This window comes from Mycteria americana, unplaced genomic scaffold, assembly GCF_035582795.1.
Source record: "Mycteria americana isolate JAX WOST 10 ecotype Jacksonville Zoo and Gardens unplaced genomic scaffold, USCA_MyAme_1.0 Scaffold_58, whole genome shotgun sequence".
NCBI lineage: Eukaryota > Metazoa > Chordata > Aves > Ciconiiformes > Ciconiidae > Mycteria > Mycteria americana.
The window spans coordinates 18,807-37,612 of record NW_027445644.1 but is presented as its reverse complement, the minus strand read 5'-3'; positions in this window follow the sequence as shown (position 1 = coordinate 37,612).

Below are 18,806 nucleotides of genomic sequence, written 5' to 3'. Positions count from 1 at the left end.
GCAATGCTTTAGCAGAGCGCGAATGTCTGTGTGGCAGCGAATGCAGTTCCAAGGGACAGTGAAAACCAGCTAGAGCTTTCAGTGCTGGCAGCTTTCCTGTGGGCGCAATCTCTGGACGTTTCCAATTTGGCAGCCGGGCTCTGCCAGAGAGAGATACAGAGTGTTGCCCCATTACGAAGCAATGCTTTAGCAGAGCGCGAATGTCTGTGTGGCAGCGAATGCAGTTCCAAGGGACAGTGAAAACCAGCTAGAGCTTTCAGTGCTGGCAGCTTTCCTGTGGGCGCAATGTCTGGACGTTTCCAATTTGGCAGCCGGGCTCTGCCAGAGAGAGATACAGAGTGTTGCCCCATTACGAAGCAATGCTTTAGCAGAGCGCGAATGTCTGTGTGGCAGCGAATGCAGTTCCAAGGGACAGTGAAAACCAGCTAGAGCTTTCAGTGCTGGCAGCTTTCCTGTGGGCGCAATCTCTGGACGTTTCCAATTTGGCAGACGGGCTCTGCCAGAGAGAGATACAGAGTGTTGCCCCATTAGGAAGCAATGCTTTAGCAGAGCGCGAATGTCTGTGTGGCAGCGAATGCAGTTCCAAGGGACAGTGAAAACCAGCTAGAGCTTTCAGTGCTGGCATCTTTCCTGTGGGCGCAATCTCTGGACGTTTCCAATTTGGCAGCCGGGCTCTGCCAGAGAGAGATACAGAGTGTTGCCCCATTACGAAGCAATGCTTTAGCAGAGCGCGAATGTCTGTGTGGCAGCGAATGCAGTTCCAAGGGACAGTGAAAACCAGCTAGAGCTTTCAGTGCTGGCAGCTTTCCTGTGGGCGCAATCTCTGGACTTTTCCAATTTGGCAGCCGGGCTCTGCCAGAGAGAGATACAGAGTGTTGCCCCATTACGAAGCAATGCTTTAGCAGAGCGCGAATGTCTGTGTGGCAGCGAATGCAGTTCCAAGGGACAGTGAAAACCAGCTAGAGCTTTCAGTGCTGGCAGCTTTCCTGTGGGCGCAATCTCTGGACGTTTCCAATTTGGCAGACGGGCTCTGCCAGAGAGAGATACAGAGTGTTGCCCCATTAGGAAGCAATGCTTTAGCAGAGCGCAAATGTCTGTGTGGCAGCGAATGCAGTTCCAAGGGACAGTGAAAACCAGCTAGAGCTTTCAGTGCTGGCAGCTTTCCTGTGGGCGCAATCTCTGGACGTTTCCAATTTGGCAGCCGGGCTCTGCCAGAGAGAGATACAGAGTGTTGCCCCATTACGAAGCAATGCTTTAGCAGAGCGCGAATGTCTGTGTGGCAGCGAATGCAGTTCCAAGGGACAGTGAAAACCAGCTAGAGCTTTCAGTGCTGGCAGCTTTCCTGTGGGCGCAATCTCTGGACGTTTCCAATTTGGCAGCCGGGCTCTGCCAGAGAGAGATACAGAGTGTTGCCCCATTACGAAGCAATGCTTTAGCAGAGCGCGAATGTCTGTGTGGCAGCGAATGCAGTTCCAAGGGACAGTGAAAACCAGCTAGAGCTTTCAGTGCTGGCAGCTTTCCTGTGGGCGCAATCTCTGGACGTTTCCAATTTGGCAGCCGGGCTCTGCCAGAGAGAGATACAGAGTGTTGCCCCATTACGAAGCAATGCTTTAGCAGAGCGCGAATGTCTGTGTGGCAGCGAATGCAGTTCCAAGGGACAGTGAAAACCAGCTAGAGCTTTCAGTGCTGGCAGCTTTCCTGTGGGCGCAATCTCTGGACGTTTCCAATTTGGCAGACGGGCTCTGCCAGAGAGAGATACAGAGTGTTGCCCCATTAGGAAGCAATGCTTTAGCAGAGCGCGAATGTCTGTGTGGCAGCGAATGCAGTTCCAAGGGACAGTGAAAACCAGCTAGAGCTTTCAGTGCTGGCAGCTTTCCTGTGGGCGCAATGTCTGGACGTTTCCAATTTGGCAGCCGGGCTCTGCCAGAGAGAGATACAGAGTGTTGCCCCATTATGAAGCAATGCTTTAGCAGAGCGCGAATGTCTGTGTGGCAGCGAATGCAGTTCCAAGGGACAGTGAAAACCAGCTAGAGCTTTCAGTGCTGGCAGCTTTCCTGTGGGCGCAATCTCTGGACGTTTCCAATTTGGCAGCCGGGCTCTGCCAGAGAGAGATACAGAGTGTTGCCCCATTACGAAGCAATGCTTTAGCAGAGCGCGAATGTCTGTGTGGCAGCGAATGCAGTTCCAAGGGACAGTGAAAACCAGCTAGAGCTTTCAGTGCTGGCAGCTTTCCTGTGGGCGCAATCTCTGGACGTTTCCAATTTGGCAGACGGGCTCTGCCAGAGAGAGATACAGAGTGTTGCCCCATTACGAAGCAATGCTTTAGCAGAGCGCAAATGTCTGTGTGGCAGCGAATGCAGTTCCAAGGGACAGTGAAAACCAGCTAGAGCTTTCAGTGCTGGCAGCTTTCCTGTGGGCGCAATCTCTGGACGTTTCCAATTTGGCAGCCGGGCTCTGCCAGAGAGAGATACAGAGTGTTGCCCCATTAGGAAGCAATGCTTTAGCAGAGCGCGAATGTCTGTGTGGCAGCGAATGCAGTTCCAAGGGACAGTGAAAACCAGCTAGAGCTTTCAGTGCTGGCAGCTTTCCTGTGGGCGCAATCTCTGGACGTTTCCAATTTGGCAGCCGGGCTCTGCCAGAGAGAGATACAGAGTGTTGCCCCATTACGAAGCAATGCTTTAGCAGAGCGCGAATGTCTGTGTGGCAGCGAATGCAGTTCCAAGGGACAGTGAAAACCAGCTAGAGCTTTCAGTGCTGGCAGCTTTCCTGTGGGCGCAATCTCTGGACGTTTCCAATTTGGCAGACGGGCTCTGCCAGAGAGAGATACAGAGTGTTGCCCCATTAGGAAGCAATGCTTTAGCAGAGCGCGAATGTCTGTGTGGCAGCGAATGCAGTTCCAAGGGACAGTGAAAACCAGCTAGAGCTTTCAGTGCTGGCAGCTTTCCTGTGGGCGCAATCTCTGGACGTTTCCAATTTGGCAGCCGGGCTCTGCCAGAGAGAGATACAGAGTGTTGCCCCATTACGAAGCAATGCTTTAGCAGAGCGCGAATGTCTGTGTGGCAGCGAATGCAGTTCCAAGGGACAGTGAAAACCAGCTAGAGCTTTCAGTGCTGGCAGCTTTCCTGTGGGCGCAATCTCTGGACGTTTCCAATTTGGCAGCCGGGCTCTGCCAGAGAGAGATACAGAGTGTTGCCCAATTACCAAGTTAAGCTTTAGCAGAGCGCGAATGTCTGTGTGGCAGCGAATGCAGTTCCAAGGGACAGTGAAAACCAGCTAGAGCTTTCAGTGCTGGCAGCTTTCCTGTGGGCGCAATCTCTGGACGTTTCCAATTTGGCAGACGGGCTCTGCCAGAGAGAGATACAGAGTGTTGCCCCATTAGGAAGCAATGCTTTAGCAGAGCGCGAATGTCTGTGTGGCAGCGAATGCAGTTCCAAGGGACAGTGAAAACCAGCTAGAGCTTTCAGTGCTGGCAGCTTTCCTGTGGGCGCAATCTCTGGACGTTTCCAATTTGGCAGCCGGGCTCTGCCAGAGAGAGATACAGAGTGTTGCCCCATTACGAAGCAATGCTTTAGCAGAGCGCAAATGTCTGTGTGGCAGCGAATGCAGTTCCAAGGGACAGTGAAAACCAGCTAGAGCTTTCAGTGCTGGCAGCTTTCCTGTGGGCGCAATCTCTGGACGTTTCCAATTTGGCAGCCGGGCTCTGCCAGAGAGAGATACAGAGTGTTGCCCCATTAGGAAGCAATGCTTTAGCAGAGCGCGAATGTCTGTGTGGCAGCGAATGCAGTTCCAAGGGACAGTGAAAACCAGCTAGAGCTTTCAGTGCTGGCAGCTTTCCTGTGGGCGCAATCTCTGGACGTTTCCAATTTGGCAGCCGGGCTCTGCCAGAGAGAGATACAGAGTGTTGCCCCATTACGAAGCAATGCTTTAGCAGAGCGCGAATGTCTGTGTGGCAGCGAATGCAGTTCCAAGGGACAGTGAAAACCAGCTAGAGCTTTCAGTGCTGGCAGCTTTCCTGTGGGCGCAATCTCTGGACGTTTCCAATTTGGCAGCCGGGCTCTGCCAGAGAGAGATACAGAGTGTTGCCCCATTACGAAGCAATGCTTTAGCAGAGCGCAAATGTCTGTGTGGCAGCGAATGCAGTTCCAAGGGACAGTGAAAACCAGCTAGAGCTTTCAGTGCTGGCAGCTTTCCTGTGGGCGCAATCTATGGACGTTTCCAATTTGGCAGCCGGGCTCTGCCAGAGAGAGATACAGAGTGTTGCCCCATTACGAAGCAATGCTTTAGCAGAGCGCGAATGTCTGTGTGGCAGCGAATGCAGTTCCAAGGGACAGTGAAAACCAGCTAGAGCTTTCAGTGCTGGCAGCTTTCCTGTGGGCGCAATCTCTGGACGTTTCCAATTTGGCAGCCGGGCTCTGCCAGAGAGAGATACAGAGTGTTGCCCCATTACGAAGCAATGCTTTAGCAGAGCGCGAATGTCTGTGTGGCAGCGAATGCAGTTCCAAGGGACAGTGAAAACCAGCTAGAGCTTTCAGTGCTGGCAGCTTTCCTGTGGGCGCAATGTCTGGACGTTTCCAATTTGGCAGACGGGCTCTGCCAGAGAGAGATACAGAGTGTTGCCCCATTAGGAAGCAATGCTTTAGCAGAGCGCGAATGTCTGTGTGGCAGCGAATGCAGTTCCAAGGGACAGTGAAAACCAGCTAGAGCTTTCAGTGCTGGCAGCTTTCCTGTGGGCGCAATCTCTGGACGTTTCCAATTTGGCAGACGGGCTCTGCCAGAGAGAGATACAGAGTGTTGCCCCATTACGAAGCAATGCTTTAGCAGAGCGCGAATGTCTGTGTGGCAGCGAATGCAGTTCCAAGGGACAGTGAAAACCAGCTAGAGCTTTCAGTGCTGGCAGCTTTCCTGTGGGCGCAATGTCTGGACGTTTCCAATTTGGCAGCCGGGCTCTGCCAGAGAGAGATACAGAGTGTTGCCCCATTAGGAAGCAATGCTTTAGCAGAGCGCGAATGTCTGTGTGGCAGCGAATGCAGTTCCAAGGGACAGTGAAAACCAGCTAGAGCTTTCAGTGCTGGCAGCTTTCCTGTGGGCGCAATCTCTGGACGTTTCCAATTTGGCAGCCGGGCTCTGCCAGAGAGAGATACAGAGTGTTGCCCCATTACGAAGCAATGCTTTAGCAGAGCGCGAATGTCTGTGTGGCAGCGAATGCAGTTCCAAGGGACAGTGAAAACCAGCTAGAGCTTTCAGTGCTGGCAGCTTTCCTGTGGGCGCAATCTCTGGACGTTTCCAATTTGGCAGCCGGGCTCTGCCAGAGAGAGATACAGAGTGTTGCCCCATTACGAAGCAATGCTTTAGCAGAGCGCAAATGTCTGTGTGGCAGCGAATGCAGTTCCAAGGGACAGTGAAAACCAGCTAGAGCTTTCAGTGCTGGCAGCTTTCCTGTGGGCGCAATCTCTGGACGTTTCCAATTTGGCAGCCGGGCTCTGCCAGAGAGAGATACAGAGTGTTGCCCCATTAGGAAGCAATGCTTTAGCAGAGCGCGAATGTCTGTGTGGCAGCGAATGCAGTTCCAAGGGACAGTGAAAACCAGCTAGAGCTTTCAGTGCTGGCAGCTTTCCTGTGGGCGCAATCTCTGGACGTTTCCAATTTGGCAGCCGGGCTCTGCCAGAGAGAGATACAGAGTGTTGCCCCATTAGGAAGCAATGCTTTAGCAGAGCGCGAATGTCTGTGTGGCAGCGAATGCAGTTCCAAGGGACAGTGAAAACCAGCTAGAGCTTTCAGTGCTGGCAGCTTTCCTGTGGGCGCAATGTCTGGACGTTTCCAATTTGGCAGCCGGGCTCTGCCAGAGAGAGATACAGAGTGTTGCCCCATTACGAAGCAATGCTTTAGCAGAGCGCGAATGTCTGTGTGGCAGCGAATGCAGTTCCAAGGGACAGTGAAAACCAGCTAGAGCTTTCAGTGCTGGCAGCTTTTCTGTGGGCGCAATCTCTGGACGTTTCCAATTTGGCAGCCGGGCTCTGCCAGAGAGAGATACAGAGTGTTGCCCCATTAGGAAGCAATGCTTTAGCAGAGCGCGAATGTCTGTGTGGCAGCGAATGCAGTTCCAAGGGACAGTGAAAACCAGCTAGAGCTTTCAGTGCTGGCAGCTTTCCTGTGGGCGCAATCTCTGGACGTTTCCAATTTGGCAGCCGGGCTCTGCCAGAGAGAGATACAGAGTGTTGCCCCATTACGAAGCAATGCTTTAGCAGAGCGCGAATGTCTGTGTGGCAGCGAATGCAGTTCCAAGGGACAGTGAAAACCAGCTAGAGCTTTCAGTGCTGGCAGCTTTCCTGTGGGCGCAATCTCTGGACGTTTCCAATTTGGCAGCCGGGCTCTGCCAGAGAGAGATACAGAGTGTTGCCCCATTATGAAGCAATGCTTTAGCAGAGCGCGAATGTCTGTGTGGCAGCGAATGCAGTTCCAAGGGACAGTGAAAACCAGCTAGAGCTTTCAGTGCTGGCAGCTTTCCTGTGGGCGCAATCTCTGGACGTTTCCAATTTGGCAGACGGGCTCTGCCAGAGAGAGATACAGAGTGTTGCCCCATTACGAAGCAATGCTTTAGCAGAGCGCGAATGTCTGTGTGGCAGCGAATGCAGTTCCAAGGGACAGTGAAAACCAGCTAGAGCTTTCAGTGCTGGCAGCTTTCCTGTGGGCGCAATCTCTGGACGTTTCCAATTTGGCAGACGGGCTCTGCCAGAGAGAGATACAGAGTGTTGCCCCATTACGAAGCAATGCTTTAGCAGAGCGCAAATGTCTGTGTGGCAGCGAATGCAGTTCCAAGGGACAGTGAAAACCAGCTAGAGCTTTCAGTGCTGGCAGCTTTCCTGTGGGCGCAATGTCTGGACGTTTCCAATTTGGCAGCCGGGCTCTGCCAGAGAGAGATACAGAGTGTTGCCCCATTACGAAGCAATGCTTTAGCAGAGCGCGAATGTCTGTGTGGCAGCGAATGCAGTTCCAAGGGACAGTGAAAACCAGCTAGAGCTTTCAGTGCTGGCAGCTTTCCTGTGGGCGCAATCTCTGGACGTTTCCAATTTGGCAGCCGGGCTCTGCCAGAGAGAGATACAGAGTGTTGCCCCATTACGAAGCAATGCTTTAGCAGAGCGCGAATGTCTGTGTGGCAGCGAATGCAGTTCCAAGGGACAGTGAAAACCAGCTAGAGCTTTCAGTGCTGGCAGCTTTCCTGTGGGCGCAATCTCTGGACGTTTCCAATTTGGCAGCCGGGCTCTGCCAGAGAGAGATACAGAGTGTTGCCCCATTAGGAAGCAATGCTTTAGCAGAGCGCGAATGTCTGTGTGGCAGCGAATGCAGTTCCAAGGGACAGTGAAAACCAGCTAGAGCTTTCAGTGCTGGCAGCTTTCCTGTGGGCGCAATCTCTGGACGTTTCCAATTTGGCAGCCGGGCTCTGCCAGAGAGAGATACAGAGTGTTGCCCCATTATGAAGCAATGCTTTAGCAGAGCGCGAATGTCTGTGTGGCAGCGAATGCAGTTCCAAGGGACAGTGAAAACCAGCTAGAGCTTTCAGTGCTGGCAGCTTTCCTGTGGGCGCAATCTCTGGACGTTTCCAATTTGGCAGCCGGGCTCTGCCAGAGAGAGATACAGAGTGTTGCCCCATTACGAAGCAATGCTTTAGCAGAGCGCGAATGTCTGTGTGGCAGCGAATGCAGTTCCAAGGGACAGTGAAAACCAGCTAGAGCTTTCAGTGCTGGCAGCTTTCCTGTGGGCGCAATCTCTGGACGTTTCCAATTTGGCAGACGGGCTCTGCCAGAGAGAGATACAGAGTGTTGCCCCATTACGAAGCAATGCTTTAGCAGAGCGCAAATGTCTGTGTGGCAGCGAATGCAGTTCCAAGGGACAGTGAAAACCAGCTAGAGCTTTCAGTGCTGGCAGCTTTCCTGTGGGCGCAATCTCTGGACGTTTCCAATTTGGCAGCCGGGCTCTGCCAGAGAGAGATACAGAGTGTTGCCCCATTACGAAGCAATGCTTTAGCAGAGCGCGAATGTCTGTGTGGCAGCGAATGCAGTTCCAAGGGACAGTGAAAACCAGCTAGAGCTTTCAGTGCTGGCAGCTTTCCTGTGGGCGCAATCTCTGGACGTTTCCAATTTGGCAGCCGGGCTCTGCCAGAGAGAGATACAGAGTGTTGCCCCATTACGAAGCAATGCTTTAGCAGAGCGCGAATGTCTGTGTGGCAGCGAATGCAGTTCCAAGGGACAGTGAAAACCAGCTAGAGCTTTCAGTGCTGGCAGCTTTCCTGTGGGCGCAATCTCTGGACGTTTCCAATTTGGCAGACGGGCTCTGCCAGAGAGAGATACAGAGTGTTGCCCCATTAGGAAGCAATGCTTTAGCAGAGCGCGAATGTCTGTGTGGCAGCGAATGCAGTTCCAAGGGACAGTGAAAACCAGCTAGAGCTTTCAGTGCTGGCAGCTTTCCTGTGGGCGCAATCTCTGGACGTTTCCAATTTGGCAGCCGGGCTCTGCCAGAGAGAGATACAGAGTGTTGCCCCATTATGAAGCAATGCTTTAGCAGAGCGCGAATGTCTGTGTGGCAGCGAATGCAGTTCCAAGGGACAGTGAAAACCAGCTAGAGCTTTCAGTGCTGGCAGCTTTCCTGTGGGCGCAATCTCTGGACGTTTCCAATTTGGCAGCCGGGCTCTGCCAGAGAGAGATACAGAGTGTTGCCCCATTACGAAGCAATGCTTTAGCAGAGCGCGAATGTCTGTGTGGCAGCGAATGCAGTTCCAAGGGACAGTGAAAACCAGCTAGAGCTTTCAGTGCTGGCAGCTTTCCTGTGGGCGCAATCTCTGGACGTTTCCAATTTGGCAGACGGGCTCTGCCAGAGAGAGATACAGAGTGTTGCCCCATTACGAAGCAATGCTTTAGCAGAGCGCAAATGTCTGTGTGGCAGCGAATGCAGTTCCAAGGGACAGTGAAAACCAGCTAGAGCTTTCAGTGCTGGCAGCTTTCCTGTGGGCGCAATCTCTGGACGTTTCCAATTTGGCAGCCGGGCTCTGCCAGAGAGAGATACAGAGTGTTGCCCCATTAGGAAGCAATGCTTTAGCAGAGCGCGAATGTCTGTGTGGCAGCGAATGCAGTTCCAAGGGACAGTGAAAACCAGCTAGAGCTTTCAGTGCTGGCAGCTTTCCTGTGGGCGCAATCTCTGGACGTTTCCAATTTGGCAGCCGGGCTCTGCCAGAGAGAGATACAGAGTGTTGCCCCATTACGAAGCAATGCTTTAGCAGAGCGCGAATGTCTGTGTGGCAGCGAATGCAGTTCCAAGGGACAGTGAAAACCAGCTAGAGCTTTCAGTGCTGGCAGCTTTCCTGTGGGCGCAATCTCTGGACGTTTCCAATTTGGCAGACGGGCTCTGCCAGAGAGAGATACAGAGTGTTGCCCCATTAGGAAGCAATGCTTTAGCAGAGCGCGAATGTCTGTGTGGCAGCGAATGCAGTTCCAAGGGACAGTGAAAACCAGCTAGAGCTTTCAGTGCTGGCAGCTTTCCTGTGGGCGCAATCTCTGGACGTTTCCAATTTGGCAGCCGGGCTCTGCCAGAGAGAGATACAGAGTGTTGCCCCATTACGAAGCAATGCTTTAGCAGAGCGCGAATGTCTGTGTGGCAGCGAATGCAGTTCCAAGGGACAGTGAAAACCAGCTAGAGCTTTCAGTGCTGGCAGCTTTCCTGTGGGCGCAATGTCTGGACGTTTCCAATTTGGCAGCCGGGCTCTGCCAGAGAGAGATACAGAGTGTTGCCCCATTACGAAGCAATGCTTTAGCAGAGCGCGAATGTCTGTGTGGCAGCGAATGCAGTTCCAAGGGACAGTGAAAACCAGCTAGAGCTTTCAGTGCTGGCAGCTTTCCTGTGGGCGCAATCTCTGGACGTTTCCAATTTGGCAGACGGGCTCTGCCAGAGAGAGATACAGAGTGTTGCCCCATTAGGAAGCAATGCTTTAGCAGAGCGCGAATGTCTGTGTGGCAGCGAATGCAGTTCCAAGGGACAGTGAAAACCAGCTAGAGCTTTCAGTGCTGGCAGCTTTCCTGTGGGCGCAATCTCTGGACGTTTCCAATTTGGCAGCCGGGCTCTGCCAGAGAGAGATACAGAGTGTTGCCCCATTACGAAGCAATGCTTTAGCAGAGCGCAAATGTCTGTGTGGCAGCGAATGCAGTTCCAAGGGACAGTGAAAACCAGCTAGAGCTTTCAGTGCTGGCAGCTTTCCTGTGGGCGCAATCTCTGGACGTTTCCAATTTGGCAGCCGGGCTCTGCCAGAGAGAGATACAGAGTGTTGCCCCATTAGGAAGCAATGCTTTAGCAGAGCGCGAATGTCTGTGTGGCAGCGAATGCAGTTCCAAGGGACAGTGAAAACCAGCTAGAGCTTTCAGTGCTGGCAGCTTTCCTGTGGGCGCAATCTCTGGACGTTTCCAATTTGGCAGCCGGGCTCTGCCAGAGAGAGATACAGAGTGTTGCCCCATTACGAAGCAATGCTTTAGCAGAGCGCGAATGTCTGTGTGGCAGCGAATGCAGTTCCAAGGGACAGTGAAAACCAGCTAGAGCTTTCAGTGCTGGCAGCTTTCCTGTGGGCGCAATGTCTGGACGTTTCCAATTTGGCAGCCGGGCTCTGCCAGAGAGAGATACAGAGTGTTGCCCCATTACGAAGCAATGCTTTAGCAGAGCGCAAATGTCTGTGTGGCAGCGAATGCAGTTCCAAGGGACAGTGAAAACCAGCTAGAGCTTTCAGTGCTGGCAGCTTTCCTGTGGGCGCAATCTATGGACGTTTCCAATTTGGCAGCCGGGCTCTGCCAGAGAGAGATACAGAGTGTTGCCCCATTACGAAGCAATGCTTTAGCAGAGCGCGAATGTCTGTGTGGCAGCGAATGCAGTTCCAAGGGACAGTGAAAACCAGCTAGAGCTTTCAGTGCTGGCAGCTTTCCTGTGGGCGCAATCTCTGGACGTTTCCAATTTGGCAGCCGGGCTCTGCCAGAGAGAGATACAGAGTGTTGCCCCATTACGAAGCAATGCTTTAGCAGAGCGCGAATGTCTGTGTGGCAGCGAATGCAGTTCCAAGGGACAGTGAAAACCAGCTAGAGCTTTCAGTGCTGGCAGCTTTCCTGTGGGCGCAATGTCTGGACGTTTCCAATTTGGCAGACGGGCTCTGCCAGAGAGAGATACAGAGTGTTGCCCCATTAGGAAGCAATGCTTTAGCAGAGCGCGAATGTCTGTGTGGCAGCGAATGCAGTTCCAAGGGACAGTGAAAACCAGCTAGAGCTTTCAGTGCTGGCAGCTTTCCTGTGGGCGCAATCTCTGGACGTTTCCAATTTGGCAGACGGGCTCTGCCAGAGAGAGATACAGAGTGTTGCCCCATTACGAAGCAATGCTTTAGCAGAGCGCGAATGTCTGTGTGGCAGCGAATGCAGTTCCAAGGGACAGTGAAAACCAGCTAGAGCTTTCAGTGCTGGCAGCTTTCCTGTGGGCGCAATGTCTGGACGTTTCCAATTTGGCAGCCGGGCTCTGCCAGAGAGAGATACAGAGTGTTGCCCCATTAGGAAGCAATGCTTTAGCAGAGCGCGAATGTCTGTGTGGCAGCGAATGCAGTTCCAAGGGACAGTGAAAACCAGCTAGAGCTTTCAGTGCTGGCAGCTTTCCTGTGGGCGCAATCTCTGGACGTTTCCAATTTGGCAGCCGGGCTCTGCCAGAGAGAGATACAGAGTGTTGCCCCATTACGAAGCAATGCTTTAGCAGAGCGCGAATGTCTGTGTGGCAGCGAATGCAGTTCCAAGGGACAGTGAAAACCAGCTAGAGCTTTCAGTGCTGGCAGCTTTCCTGTGGGCGCAATCTCTGGACGTTTCCAATTTGGCAGCCGGGCTCTGCCAGAGAGAGATACAGAGTGTTGCCCCATTACGAAGCAATGCTTTAGCAGAGCGCAAATGTCTGTGTGGCAGCGAATGCAGTTCCAAGGGACAGTGAAAACCAGCTAGAGCTTTCAGTGCTGGCAGCTTTCCTGTGGGCGCAATCTCTGGACGTTTCCAATTTGGCAGCCGGGCTCTGCCAGAGAGAGATACAGAGTGTTGCCCCATTAGGAAGCAATGCTTTAGCAGAGCGCGAATGTCTGTGTGGCAGCGAATGCAGTTCCAAGGGACAGTGAAAACCAGCTAGAGCTTTCAGTGCTGGCAGCTTTCCTGTGGGCGCAATCTCTGGACGTTTCCAATTTGGCAGCCGGGCTCTGCCAGAGAGAGATACAGAGTGTTGCCCCATTAGGAAGCAATGCTTTAGCAGAGCGCGAATGTCTGTGTGGCAGCGAATGCAGTTCCAAGGGACAGTGAAAACCAGCTAGAGCTTTCAGTGCTGGCAGCTTTCCTGTGGGCGCAATGTCTGGACGTTTCCAATTTGGCAGCCGGGCTCTGCCAGAGAGAGATACAGAGTGTTGCCCCATTACGAAGCAATGCTTTAGCAGAGCGCGAATGTCTGTGTGGCAGCGAATGCAGTTCCAAGGGACAGTGAAAACCAGCTAGAGCTTTCAGTGCTGGCAGCTTTTCTGTGGGCGCAATCTCTGGACGTTTCCAATTTGGCAGCCGGGCTCTGCCAGAGAGAGATACAGAGTGTTGCCCCATTAGGAAGCAATGCTTTAGCAGAGCGCGAATGTCTGTGTGGCAGCGAATGCAGTTCCAAGGGACAGTGAAAACCAGCTAGAGCTTTCAGTGCTGGCAGCTTTCCTGTGGGCGCAATCTCTGGACGTTTCCAATTTGGCAGCCGGGCTCTGCCAGAGAGAGATACAGAGTGTTGCCCCATTACGAAGCAATGCTTTAGCAGAGCGCGAATGTCTGTGTGGCAGCGAATGCAGTTCCAAGGGACAGTGAAAACCAGCTAGAGCTTTCAGTGCTGGCAGCTTTCCTGTGGGCGCAATCTCTGGACGTTTCCAATTTGGCAGCCGGGCTCTGCCAGAGAGAGATACAGAGTGTTGCCCCATTATGAAGCAATGCTTTAGCAGAGCGCGAATGTCTGTGTGGCAGCGAATGCAGTTCCAAGGGACAGTGAAAACCAGCTAGAGCTTTCAGTGCTGGCAGCTTTCCTGTGGGCGCAATCTCTGGACGTTTCCAATTTGGCAGACGGGCTCTGCCAGAGAGAGATACAGAGTGTTGCCCCATTACGAAGCAATGCTTTAGCAGAGCGCGAATGTCTGTGTGGCAGCGAATGCAGTTCCAAGGGACAGTGAAAACCAGCTAGAGCTTTCAGTGCTGGCAGCTTTCCTGTGGGCGCAATCTCTGGACGTTTCCAATTTGGCAGACGGGCTCTGCCAGAGAGAGATACAGAGTGTTGCCCCATTACGAAGCAATGCTTTAGCAGAGCGCAAATGTCTGTGTGGCAGCGAATGCAGTTCCAAGGGACAGTGAAAACCAGCTAGAGCTTTCAGTGCTGGCAGCTTTCCTGTGGGCGCAATCTCTGGACGTTTCCAATTTGGCAGCCGGGCTCTGCCAGAGAGAGATACAGAGTGTTGCCCCATTACGAAGCAATGCTTTAGCAGAGCGCGAATGTCTGTGTGGCAGCGAATGCAGTTCCAAGGGACAGTGAAAACCAGCTAGAGCTTTCAGTGCTGGCAGCTTTCCTGTGGGCGCAATCTCTGGACGTTTCCAATTTGGCAGCCGGGCTCTGCCAGAGAGAGATACAGAGTGTTGCCCCATTACGAAGCAATGCTTTAGCAGAGCGCGAATGTCTGTGTGGCAGCGAATGCAGTTCCAAGGGACAGTGAAAACCAGCTAGAGCTTTCAGTGCTGGCAGCTTTCCTGTGGGCGCAATCTCTGGACGTTTCCAATTTGGCAGCCGGGCTCTGCCAGAGAGAGATACAGAGTGTTGCCCCATTACGAAGCAATGCTTTAGCAGAGCGCGAATGTCTGTGTGGCAGCGAATGCAGTTCCAAGGGACAGTGAAAACCAGCTAGAGCTTTCAGTGCTGGCAGCTTTCCTGTGGGCGCAATCTCTGGACGTTTCCAATTTGGCAGCCGGGCTCTGCCAGAGAGAGATACAGAGTGTTGCCCCATTAGGAAGCAATGCTTTAGCAGAGCGCGAATGTCTGTGTGGCAGCGAATGCAGTTCCAAGGGACAGTGAAAACCAGCTAGAGCTTTCAGTGCTGGCAGCTTTCCTGTGGGCGCAATCTCTGGACGTTTCCAATTTGGCAGCCGGGCTCTGCCAGAGAGAGATACAGAGTGTTGCCCCATTATGAAGCAATGCTTTAGCAGAGCGCGAATGTCTGTGTGGCAGCGAATGCAGTTCCAAGGGACAGTGAAAACCAGCTAGAGCTTTCAGTGCTGGCAGCTTTCCTGTGGGCGCAATCTCTGGACGTTTCCAATTTGGCAGCCGGGCTCTGCCAGAGAGAGATACAGAGTGTTGCCCCATTACGAAGCAATGCTTTAGCAGAGCGCGAATGTCTGTGTGGCAGCGAATGCAGTTCCAAGGGACAGTGAAAACCAGCTAGAGCTTTCAGTGCTGGCAGCTTTCCTGTGGGCGCAATCTCTGGACGTTTCCAATTTGGCAGACGGGCTCTGCCAGAGAGAGATACAGAGTGTTGCCCCATTACGAAGCAATGCTTTAGCAGAGCGCAAATGTCTGTGTGGCAGCGAATGCAGTTCCAAGGGACAGTGAAAACCAGCTAGAGCTTTCAGTGCTGGCAGCTTTCCTGTGGGCGCAATCTCTGGACGTTTCCAATTTGGCAGCCGGGCTCTGCCAGAGAGAGATACAGAGTGTTGCCCCATTACGAAGCAATGCTTTAGCAGAGCGCGAATGTCTGTGTGGCAGCGAATGCAGTTCCAAGGGACAGTGAAAACCAGCTAGAGCTTTCAGTGCTGGCAGCTTTCCTGTGGGCGCAATCTCTGGACGTTTCCAATTTGGCAGCCGGGCTCTGCCAGAGAGAGATACAGAGTGTTGCCCCATTACGAAGCAATGCTTTAGCAGAGCGCGAATGTCTGTGTGGCAGCGAATGCAGTTCCAAGGGACAGTGAAAACCAGCTAGAGCTTTCAGTGCTGGCAGCTTTCCTGTGGGCGCAATCTCTGGACGTTTCCAATTTGGCAGACGGGCTCTGCCAGAGAGAGATACAGAGTGTTGCCCCATTAGGAAGCAATGCTTTAGCGGAGCGCGAATGTCTGTGTGGCAGCGAATGCAGTTCCAAGGGACAGTGAAAACCAGCTAGAGCTTTCAGTGCTGGCAGCTTTCCTGTGGGCGCAATCTCTGGACGTTTCCAATTTGGCAGCCGGGCTCTGCCAGAGAGAGATACAGAGTGTTGCCCCATTACGAAGCAATGCTTTAGCAGAGCGCGAATGTCTGTGTGGCAGCGAATGCAGTTCCAAGGGACAGTGAAAACCAGCTAGAGCTTTCAGTGCTGGCAGCTTTCCTGTGGGCGCAATGTCTGGACGTTTCCAATTTGGCAGCCGGGCTCTGCCAGAGAGAGATACAGAGTGTTGCCCCATTACGAAGCAATGCTTTAGCAGAGCGCGAATGTCTGTGTGGCAGCGAATGCAGTTCCAAGGGACAGTGAAAACCAGCTAGAGCTTTCAGTGCTGGCAGCTTTCCTGTGGGCGCAATCTCTGGACGTTTCCAATTTGGCAGACGGGCTCTGCCAGAGAGAGATACAGAGTGTTGCCCCATTAGGAAGCAATGCTTTAGCAGAGCGCGAATGTCTGTGTGGCAGCGAATGCAGTTCCAAGGGACAGTGAAAACCAGCTAGAGCTTTCAGTGCTGGCATCTTTCCTGTGGGCGCAATCTCTGGACGTTTCCAATTTGGCAGCCGGGCTCTGCCAGAGAGAGATACAGAGTGTTGCCCCATTACGAAGCAATGCTTTAGCAGAGCGCGAATGTCTGTGTGGCAGCGAATGCAGTTCCAAGGGACAGTGAAAACCAGCTAGAGCTTTCAGTGCTGGCAGCTTTCCTGTGGGCGCAATCTCTGGACTTTTCCAATTTGGCAGCCGGGCTCTGCCAGAGAGAGATACAGAGTGTTGCCCCATTACGAAGCAATGCTTTAGCAGAGCGCGAATGTCTGTGTGGCAGCGAATGCAGTTCCAAGGGACAGTGAAAACCAGCTAGAGCTTTCAGTGCTGGCAGCTTTCCTGTGGGCGCAATCTCTGGACGTTTCCAATTTGGCAGACGGGCTCTGCCAGAGAGAGATACAGAGTGTTGCCCCATTAGGAAGCAATGCTTTAGCAGAGCGCAAATGTCTGTGTGGCAGCGAATGCAGTTCCAAGGGACAGTGAAAACCAGCTAGAGCTTTCAGTGCTGGCAGCTTTCCTGTGGGCGCAATCTCTGGACGTTTCCAATTTGGCAGCCGGGCTCTGCCAGAGAGAGATACAGAGTGTTGCCCCATTACGAAGCAATGCTTTAGCAGAGCGCGAATGTCTGTGTGGCAGCGAATGCAGTTCCAAGGGACAGTGAAAACCAGCTAGAGCTTTCAGTGCTGGCAGCTTTCCTGTGGGCGCAATCTCTGGACGTTTCCAATTTGGCAGCCGGGCTCTGCCAGAGAGAGATACAGAGTGTTGCCCCATTACGAAGCAATGCTTTAGCAGAGCGCGAATGTCTGTGTGGCAGCGAATGCAGTTCCAAGGGACAGTGAAAACCAGCTAGAGCTTTCAGTGCTGGCAGCTTTCCTGTGGGCGCAATCTCTGGACGTTTCCAATTTGGCAGCCGGGCTCTGCCAGAGAGAGATACAGAGTGTTGCCCCATTACGAAGCAATGCTTTAGCAGAGCGCGAATGTCTGTGTGGCAGCGAATGCAGTTCCAAGGGACAGTGAAAACCAGCTAGAGCTTTCAGTGCTGGCAGCTTTCCTGTGGGCGCAATCTCTGGACGTTTCGAATTTGGCAGACGGGCTCTGCCAGAGAGAGATACAGAGTGTTGCCCCATTAGGAAGCAATGCTTTAGCAGAGCGCGAATGTCTGTGTGGCAGCGAATGCAGTTCCAAGGGACAGTGAAAACCAGCTAGAGCTTTCAGTGCTGGCAGCTTTCCTGTGGGCGCAATGTCTGGACGTTTCCAATTTGGCAGCCGGGCTCTGCCAGAGAGAGATACAGAGTGTTGCCCCATTATGAAGCAATGCTTTAGCAGAGCGCGAATGTCTGTGTGGCAGCGAATGCAGTTCCAAGGGACAGTGAAAACCAGCTAGAGCTTTCAGTGCTGGCAGCTTTCCTGTGGGCGCAATCTCTGGACGTTTCCAATTTGGCAGCCGGGCTCTGCCAGAGAGAGATACAGAGTGTTGCCCCATTACGAAGCAATGCTTTAGCAGAGCGCGAATGTCTGTGTGGCAGCGAATGCAGTTCCAAGGGACAGTGAAAACCAGCTAGAGCTTTCAGTGCTGGCAGCTTTCCTGTGGGCGCAATCTCTGGACGTTTCCAATTTGGCAGACGGGCTCTGCCAGAGAGAGATACAGAGTGTTGCCCCATTACGAAGCAATGCTTTAGCAGAGCGCAAATGTCTGTGTGGCAGCGAATGCAGTTCCAAGGGACAGTGAAAACCAGCTAGAGCTTTCAGTGCTGGCAGCTTTCCTGTGGGCGCAATCTCTGGACGTTTCCAATTTGGCAGCCGGGCTCTGCCAGAGAGAGATACAGAGTGTTGCCCCATTACGAAGCAATGCTTTAGCAGAGCGCGAATGTCTGTGTGGCAGCGAATGCAGTTCCAAGGGACAGTGAAAACCAGCTAGAGCTTTCAGTGCTGGCAGCTTTCCTGTGGGCGCAATCTCTGGACGTTTCCAATTTGGCAGCCGGGCTCTGCCAGAGAGAGATACAGAGTGTTGCCCCATTACGAAGCAATGCTTTAGCAGAGCGCGAATGTCTGTGTGGCAGCGAATGCAGTTCCAAGGGACAGTGAAAACCAGCTAGAGCTTTCAGTGCTGGCAGCTTTCCTGTGGGCGCAATCTCTGGACATTTCCAATTTGGCAGCCGGGCTCTGCCAGAGAGAGATACAGAGTGTTGCCGCATTACGAAGCAATGCTTTAGCAGAGCGCAAATGTCTGTGTGGCAGCGAATGCAGTTCCAAGGGACAGTGAAAACCAGCTAGAGCTTTCAGTGCTGGCAGCTTTCCTGTGGGCGCAATCTCTGGACGTTTCCAATTTGGCAGCCGGGCTCTGCCAGAGAGAGATACAGAGTGTTGCCCCATTACGAAGCAATGCTTTAGCAGAGCGCGAATGTCTGTGTGGCAGCGAATGCAGTTCCAAGGGACAGTGAAAACCAGCTAGAGCTTTCAGTGCTGGCAGCTTTCCTGTGGGCGCAATCTCTGGACGTTTCCAATTTGGCAGACGGGCTCTGCCAGAGAGAGATACAGAGTGTTGCCCCATTAGGAAGCAACGCTTTAGCAGAGCGCGAATGTCTGTGTGGCAGCGAATGCAGTTCCAAGGGACAGTGAAAACCAGCTAGAGCTTTCAGTGCTGGCAGCTTTCCTGTGGGCGCAATGTCTGGACGTTTCCAATTTGGCAGCCGGGCTCTGCCAGAGAGAGATACAGAGTGTTGCCCCATTACGAAGCAATGCTTTAGCAGAGCGCGAATGTCTGTGTGGCAGCGAATGCAGTTCCAAGGGACAGTGAAAACCAGCTAGAGCTTTCAGTGCTGGCAGCTTTCCTGTGGGCGCAATGTCTGGACGTTTCCAATTTGGCAGCCGGGCTCTGCCAGAGAGAGATACAGAGTGTTGCCCCATTAGGAAGCAATGCTTTAGCAGAGCGCGAATGTCTGTGTGGCAGCGAATGCAGTTCCAAGGGACAGTGAAAACCAGCTAGAGCTTTCAGTGCTGGCAGCTTTCCTGTGGGCGCAATCTCTGGA